Source organism: Crocodylus porosus, unplaced genomic scaffold, assembly GCF_001723895.1.
Source record: "Crocodylus porosus isolate Cpor-Errol unplaced genomic scaffold, CroPor_comp1, whole genome shotgun sequence".
In the NCBI taxonomy this organism is placed as follows: Eukaryota; Metazoa; Chordata; order Crocodylia; family Crocodylidae; genus Crocodylus; species Crocodylus porosus.
The window spans coordinates 50,005,879-50,014,360 of record NW_017728943.1 but is presented as its reverse complement, the minus strand read 5'-3'; positions in this window follow the sequence as shown (position 1 = coordinate 50,014,360).

Here is an 8,482-nt window from a genome sequence, read left to right as displayed (position 1 = left end):
GGAATAGAGAGGGAGAGAAAAAGTCAGAAATGGTTGGACAAGGGGAGGGAATGCATTTTAACATTTCAAAAAAAAAAAAAAGAAAACTGGGGGTTTTGCTATACCTCCAGCTGCTGGCCTTCTGCAGCATGCCGGGTTTTCCTTGTTTGCCTACTCTCCCCAGCATGCTGGCTCTCCTTCTGGTGGCAGTCTTCCCCAGCATGCCTGCTCTTCCTGGATTGCCGGCTCTTCTCCTGGTGTGTGTCTTCCCCGGTGTGCTGGCTGTCAGCTGGCTGCTGGCTTTTCTCTGGAACTGGCTTGGTGCTTCCAGTTGTACCAGAACCTGACAGAGACCCCTAGCTGTGTCCAGCACATGCTCTTAAAGCATGGCTGGGACCATTTGGGGTTTGGCTGCTGCTCCCCTGATGCTGCCAGGACTCTCACCCCATGGTAGGCAGCACTGTCAGCCCTTGTTGCACCGTCTGCTCAGTTCTCAGGTTCTGGTGCTGTTTCCCCCTTCATCCCCTGTCCTGTGTTCTTTGGGAAAGTGGGGGACACTTTTCCACAGTTCTTCTCCCAGGTAGGAGTAGTCTTTACTCCTTCGGGCACCTAATCAGTCCTCACTTGACTGGCCAAAATGAGTCCCTTATAAAAAACAAAATTACATGCCCTTCAAATACCATTGTTTATACAAACATAAGAAAAGCAAAACAAAATACTTCCTAACGTTAGCCATGAATAGATACGAAACACTGTATGGTGAAACTAAAAACATCCTAACCATAGCTCTAAAACACAGACTATATACACTGTATTGGAAGATCTGATTCCTGAAACCATGTATGCACAATATTCCACAAACCCCCAAAATATCTATTCCTGAAACCATCTATATACTATATTGCATGAATCTGCAGCAAGGTGTGACCAAGTTTCCCCTTTTATTTTTTCCAGTTATGAATAAATAACTTGATAACTTGTAATGGAATTATTCTTATGTTGTGTAATCATATTGATTAACAAATAGCCGTATACTGTATTTGGTGAGAATTGTGCAACTCCATTTCCAGCAAAATGAGATGGACAGTCTCATCTAAGCTTGTTGCTTAAACAGAGCTGAAGAGAGTCCGACCCTGTTAATTACTGGTCAAGAGGAGGAGTATAGCATAGGGAAAAGAAAGACTTTTATCTCCAAAAAAACCTCCATAATCTTCGTTTTTAACAAAGGGTATTACTTTGACTACATTTACTCCATAGGTTGCTGGTGGGATTCAGAAACATTACTGGCTATTTAAGATTCTTTTTTTTATACAGCCCCTTTTGGAAATAGAAATACCACATTCTAGGAGGCAGTTCTCCATATTCTGTTTTTTTGCTGAATGGGGCAAAACACAAACAAACATGGCAAATTTTCATTTTAAATGGGTAGGCAGCTGTACAATATGGGAAGAGCTATGTATATAGTAACTGTTCAATAGTTTCAACTGGAGTCAAAAACACACTTAAAGTGAAGCATAAAGCATATAAACAGATTTATGAAAATAGGTTTACTGCCAAGCAACAATTAAAGCCTATTCTATGCTACACAGCAAATGCATTTACTTGCTAAAACCAGGGAACAACATCTTAATTTGTCTTTTGAAAATAAAAGCATTTTTATGACATTTTCAGAACTGATTCTTCTCTTACTAACCCTTCTGTGAATTCTGAGTAACTCCACTGAAGTCAATAGGGTTACATTAATGTAAAACAGTCATAAATTGTGTCCAATATTGATGCAGATATAAATAATAAACATAGCAGGGCATAAATCGCCATCTATCCATTGATTCCAATGGCAATGTTAATTTATGCCAGCTGTGCATCTGGGTCCATTGTCAGTAAACCTTAATTGTTTCATCTCACATTGAGAAAAGTAAAAAGAGAGCTGGAGCCAACAAAAGAAGGTAGAATGATTACATTGGTAAAAATCCCTGAATTGATTTATTAGTTGAAATAATGTTCATGCCAAATAAACGGTCAAAGTTAACAATAAAAACTGCCATTAAAATAACAAGGATAATTGAGTAAATTTAATAAATAAAAGCATTGGCAATGATTCATTATTTCTTTAATTATAAGCTGATCATTTTCCTAGGTATACAGTGTCATATTTTTTTTATTCATTATGCTAAAAAAACAGGATTGAAAAGCCCAAGTTAGTGAGAAAGAGTCTTGTCCTTTTGCTAATATAGATTAAGATGATAATTTCACCCAAGCCAGCATTTATGATGCAGTGTTAGCATGTAGATCAGAATAAGTGGCTGCAGTAAAGAAATGGGAACAACATTAATAAAGCCATAGAGGCTAGCCATCTTGTGCACTACAGGGAAATCCAGCTTTGCACAGTTGGTGCTTAGAGGCACATATGTGACACAATCAGTAGAACAAAATAAGTTTCTCCATGCTGAAGCGTTTGCTGCAAATTGAGTCATTAATCTCATTTACAAAACGGGCATGAGAGATAGAGCATTATGATTGGCTGATGAGCATTCTTCTCATTAGTGTGTGGCTCCCCCAATCTCATTAATTTTATACTAGGGTCATTTTAACCTCATAGAAATACACTAGAGGCCTTGAGATCCTGCAAATATTGTTAATTATTTATTTATATTATGATAGCACTTAAATGTCCATACACAAATGCCAGATGTCATTGTGGGTTTTTAACCTCTCAGACTGAGGAAGAAACTAATGCAAGTGTCCCACTTTCCAGGCATTTTGGGCAGCAGGGAGAAGCAGGTGCCAGCCTGCCTCAGGCCCAAAGTTGGGTCATTTCAACCCATTATCAGAAAAAGTTACTGTCCCTTGTCTTAACTAGTAAGAAATAAAGCAGAAGGTTGGCCACAACAGCACAACTGATTATGATTTGAAAGACAAGAGTAAACCTTACTCAACTCTTTGAATGATGCTGCCTATTTGCAAGAGAATATTCTGGGGCCATGGATCCTGAGAAGATGGAGAGAGCTGCCTTCAGCCATAAAGCAAGAGCCTAAGCTCCAAAAAAAAAAGGTGGGCAGTTTTAGATATACCTCTGTACTCACCATTTCAGATGGACAAAACCTGCATGGCTTACATCTCAGGTTCCTGAAATTCAGTTACTAAGTAATCCTTTTCTTTTCCTCCATTAGTTGCTACTGCTTTTTATTTCAAAATGTCAAATATTTAATTAAAAATATTATTGAAAAATACACCTTGGCACTGAATGCTATATTCACTTAGATGTTCCTCATGAAGTATTTTGTAAGGGAATGAAAAAGAGGTTGGTCATTCATCTATTCCTAAAATATACCTATAATTCTTAAAATATACCTACAGAAATACTGGTATAGGATACCAGCAAAGCATTCTTCATGTGGACGTGGTTCTATTTCTAAAGTTTCATTTCATACCAATATACTAAAAACAGATCCCAGGAGCAAAAGAGCTCTAACAAAGAAAAGTATAGTGTTGCCACTATAACTGCATCTACATTAGGGGCTTCAACATAGAAATGTTGCTTGCTATTTGTATTTCTTCATATTCCTGATCAAAGTAGCTATGCCAGCAGAAGTCTGTAGTGTCAGCCAAGGCTTAGTCTATTTAATTCATCAGTATAAACACACTACAGCAGGGATTTGAATAGTCAAAGCAGAAAGGTGCAAAAGGAACAGCAAAGCATAAAACTCCCAAGATTCCATGAAACAACTGTATGATCACCATCTGCCAGGGCTGTCCAACATGTGGCTTATGGGCCACATACAGCTTACAAGAAGTTAAGCTGTGAGCCGCAGGCTTTCACCCAGGCACCACTCCTCCCATTCCTCCAGCTAGGTTTGCCAAGCTCACCTTCCCTCCTCTGGTTTGTGCTCCCTGTACCTGCCTTTGGGGGAGCGGCCTGGGTCTCAGGTCTGGGAGGGCCCTACACTGTAATAGAGACATACGGAGAGGAATGTGTCATAGAGGAGGCCATGGGGCAACTCCCATGGCAGGGATGCCCACACAACGTGCAGCTCCCCCCCTCTGAGAAATTGGACAACCCTAGTGTATGTATTCAGGCTGATACTGGGAACTCTACTTGTATAAGTACAAAACAGTAAGCCCTATTTGGAATATGGGGCTTATTTGTCTCCCCTGTTGTCTTTTTACCTCCTTATGGGACTGAAATTCCAAGCAGTGGTTGTTAGTGGTGGAGCAGGGCTAACAAGTGGGGGTCATTAAACCTGTACGGCCCTTTTGTCACATAGACGCCTCGTTGGAAATAGAATTGGCTGCCAACCAGTTTTTCAATTCTGAATTCTATGAGAGAATGTAACTAAGCAACAGATCTCTGGTTCAGGGGAGGGGTTGATTGCCTAAGAAGGCTGATCACAGAAGTAGTTGGCTAAAGGTACCAGAGGTTAATAAATGAAAGTGTCTTCCAACAGTTAGGAAGGAACCTGAACTCTTTAAAAAGGCTCAGATCTAAGGCCAAAGCACACTCAATAGTGAAGAGCAAATGAGGCAGGAAAAGGTGTACAGTCAATTATTTAGTTTACATCTATATATTTTGTGAGTTACCTCCAGGAAAAAAATAAGTGTGTTGGAAACCTTTGCAAAGTCTTCAATTACTACAGCTCCTTAGGCAGCTAAATAACAAACTCCAGGGTATTTAGAGACGTGGTTTGGGAGGTAAGGGAGCGTGCTTTAATTAGCGAACCACGCTAATTAAAAGTGCTCAAGCATCACATATATCAGTGTCCCCACACTGAAAAATGGTAGCGGGACACTTTGAACTAAAGCTCATCCAATGAGCTTTAGTTTAAAGTGCCCTACCACCATTTTTCAATGTGGGGATACTGATACACATGATGCTGGAGTGCGTTAATTTCCAGGATCCATCAGAATTGATTAATCAAGCCTTCTCTGAAGCACTGGATTTACAGCACATCGGAGCAGCCTCACTACACATTTATAGGAGCCCCCATGGACCACAACATTGGAGTGCTGAGTGAGAATATGCTTAAGCAACTAAGGTGTCACAGTGGGCCTGAGATTTGGTATAGCTGGACTAGGAAGTCCTAATTTTGTGAACGTAAAAAAGAATCTATATCAAGGAAAGGTGCCAGGGAAGCCAGTGAAAGAGAGCATGAATATGTACAGCTATTACATTCAGGTTGACCTAACTAGGGTTAGATTGCTCTAATTGCCTATTTGTGTTAGGTATTCAGAGGTGTTAAATTGGGTGGGCCCATGCTGAGTTAGTTCACCCAAGGCGTTCCAGTCAGCCATCTCCCAGTCAGATATCTACACATGTACTACTGCACAGTAAGTGATCTCAAGTAAATGTGCTACTTGCATTTACAGATAGCAATTTTACTCATGATTAGAGCCAATTACTGAGAAGTAAGTGTCTGCAGGTGTAGACGTGGATGCTTACTGTGAAGAAATTAGCTCTACTGCACAGTAAAGCGTCTCATGTAGACATGCCCGGTCATTTCAACCTGAATTAATGTTATTAGTTAGAGCTTCAGGGCTGTAAAATAGAAGAGACACATTACTAGGAATGGCTAGCAGACAGCAACATTGCTGAAGAAAGGATGGTTTGAAAAGTGGAACGTTAAAACTATTAAAAAGGAGAGAGGGTCATTAACACCTGTGAGGTGAAGAGAGATTAGTTGGAATCAGGTATAATATATTGAGTCATGAAGTGAATTGGCTTCCTCAGTGCTACCTGAACAGAAATGTTACTACCTCTCCCAGGCAGTTAGTTGCAAAGCTTGGGTAGAACAGGAATCAAAGCTGTGGGTGCAACTCCACCCCTATAGCCTTGGATCCATCCCTGAATCCAAACACTTGTTAGTGATGCTGGTTTTCTGTAACTTCAGACATTGTGACCCTTTTCAATCCTATGTCCCTTTTTTAATAAATTCAGTACAAGTTAGTTGTCTGGCTACTTTGTCACATTATTAGAATAACTATTTTATAAATGGGTAAACTAAGAGTTGCAGAAATAGTGATTTTCCCGATGTTATAAAATGAGTCAGTAGCAAAGCAGTTAGCAAGATGATCTGTCCCTTTGTCTACCTTCTAAAGGACACTTTCTTCCCATCTGATAAGGCTTTTAATACTGAAGCTAGGTAAAAACAAAAACAAAAAAGGAATCAGCTGTATGCCTTGTACATCTTTTACTTTCAAGTTTTTCATTTCAAAATATGCTTCTCTGAAAGCCCAGCTTCTTGGATGACTCATGCCATGTTTACCTTAATTATATCATCTAATGTAAGGCAATATGACTGATTCCACTAGATGTGAACAATCACAAAATAGCCCATCAGAGAAGGAAAGTGGAAAGACACAGCCCACAGAAAACAATGAATGAGAGGACCTCATGTGGGAAGACAGGGATAGGTAGGGAGAAGAGGAAAAAGGGCAGTAACTTCTTTATTGAGCAAAATCAGCAAGTCAATTTATGGAACACTAAATTTTTTCTCTTTAAATACTTAAAAGCAAACACCGTCCCACCTGATTCCTGAACTTGTCAGGAATTTCAGTCACTGTCTGGTGTTGCCCAGTTCAGATATGTCAGTACAATGTCAAGAAGAGAGACATCAGGAAACACGTCATCTTCATCTGAAGGTTAGAATGTGCTTTAATCAGTGTGAGCTCCACCAGGCCTTGATTCTCAGCACTTACAGTGCTTATATTAAGGTATAAGGGACTACATGGTATAGTAAAGCTGACAGTGTTTGGTCCTTATAAAGTACCCATGAATACTATTTTATTACAGACAGTATTCTTGAACTTAAATAAATCATGTTATTAGACAATATAGTATGGGGGAGGGGGAAAAAGTCATGTTTCAAAGTTCAAAGGTTCATTCCATAGTTATTTGGAATTAGGAAAGGTTTTGTTCTTGGCAGATTATCCTACACCTGCTATTTCAAGGGAGAGGGGAGCTTCCTCAGAGCAGCAGGCGGTGGACATAGATAGAAATAAAATCAGACTAGATAGACCTCAGTTTGATCCAGGATGGCAATTCGTGTGGTTCTCTGTCTCTGTCACACAGGCAAAAACCCAGTGAAGGGCTGGAACCATATGGCAGCATATATCCACTGAACTGCTCTGTAATAAATCCCCTCCTCCCCCAAAAGACCCAGAAACATACAATGGAAACATTATGTATTATGTAAAAGATATTATGTAAAAGAATATCAGTGGCCTCCTAACTTTACACTGTGATCAAAACCCTCAGGGTTTTGTTTTTTTTAAACAGAGGATTGTATATACCTATGGGAATGGGCAGACAAAAGTTTTAGTCACCCATGATAGAATCTTCTTAAAAATAAAAGGACAACTAGGCAAAAGCCAGATACTTAAGTCAGATACTTAACAGGCATAAGTTAGATACTTACCAGCTCACAGAAAAAGAAATTACTGTGTACCACCCTTGTAGCAAAACCCCGTTTTTCTTTTTTTTAATTTTGTTTATTTTAAAATGCATTCCCTGCCCTTTCCCCAACCATTTCTGACTTTTCCCCTCCCTCTCTTTTCCCTATAGATAAGTATAAGTGAGCTCACACTTAGGATAAGCTTTAAACATTTTTATTTTGGTAGCAAGTTTTTGGTTTTGGATATCCACTGTTTTATATTTTATAATTATTAGGTTTGTATTGATTCTTACTGTTGTATATTGTATTATTATCATTTTTGTATTGATTTTTATTGTTTCATATGGATATTATATGGTTTAGGCCTGTGTTTGTAAGTGAACCAAAATCATGTCAAGTTTCCATTGTATATATTAAACCTCCATCTTGTGTCCTCTGCCTGAGCATCCCATGTTGCAACTGTATGAGTCACGTACCCCTCCCATGTAAATTGGTTCCCTGATGAATGAGAGTGATTGGGAATGATTGAAATACAATGGTAATGGCCTCTACTGAATGGCCTGTAACGAGTGGGCCATCACCTCACATTGATTCATCCAGGAACCAGGGACCTCACCCAGGAACAGAGACAAGACCAGCTTTTGAAAGACAAAAGACGCTGGAGACCCCGCAACTCTCACTATTACAGACACTCAAAACTGCACATCCCTGCATGGAGCACACATGCTCACTATGCCAGGGGCTGACCTTTGCCTGAGCATGCCTTCTGTCACTAGGGTCACACAAGGTCTGACCCTATAAAAAGGGGCAGTGAAGACAGACCCAGTGGGTATGTGTAGATGGGTGGTATGTGGGTAAATTAGTGAATATACATATATAGAGAGAGATAGATATCATTGTGTGTGTGTGGTATATGAATTAGTAATCCACGTATGTGTATTGGATGTGCAGGTATTCATAACTGGTAACTAATTCTGTCTAAATTTGGTGTGTGTAGCATTTACGGGATTAAACTGGTGATAGGTGTGCATGAACCTAGACTAGTTATTTTGAACATGTGTGTATCTGAGTTGCTAGTGTGAGTGGTGTGTGGGTATGTATGTGTGTGTGTGTGT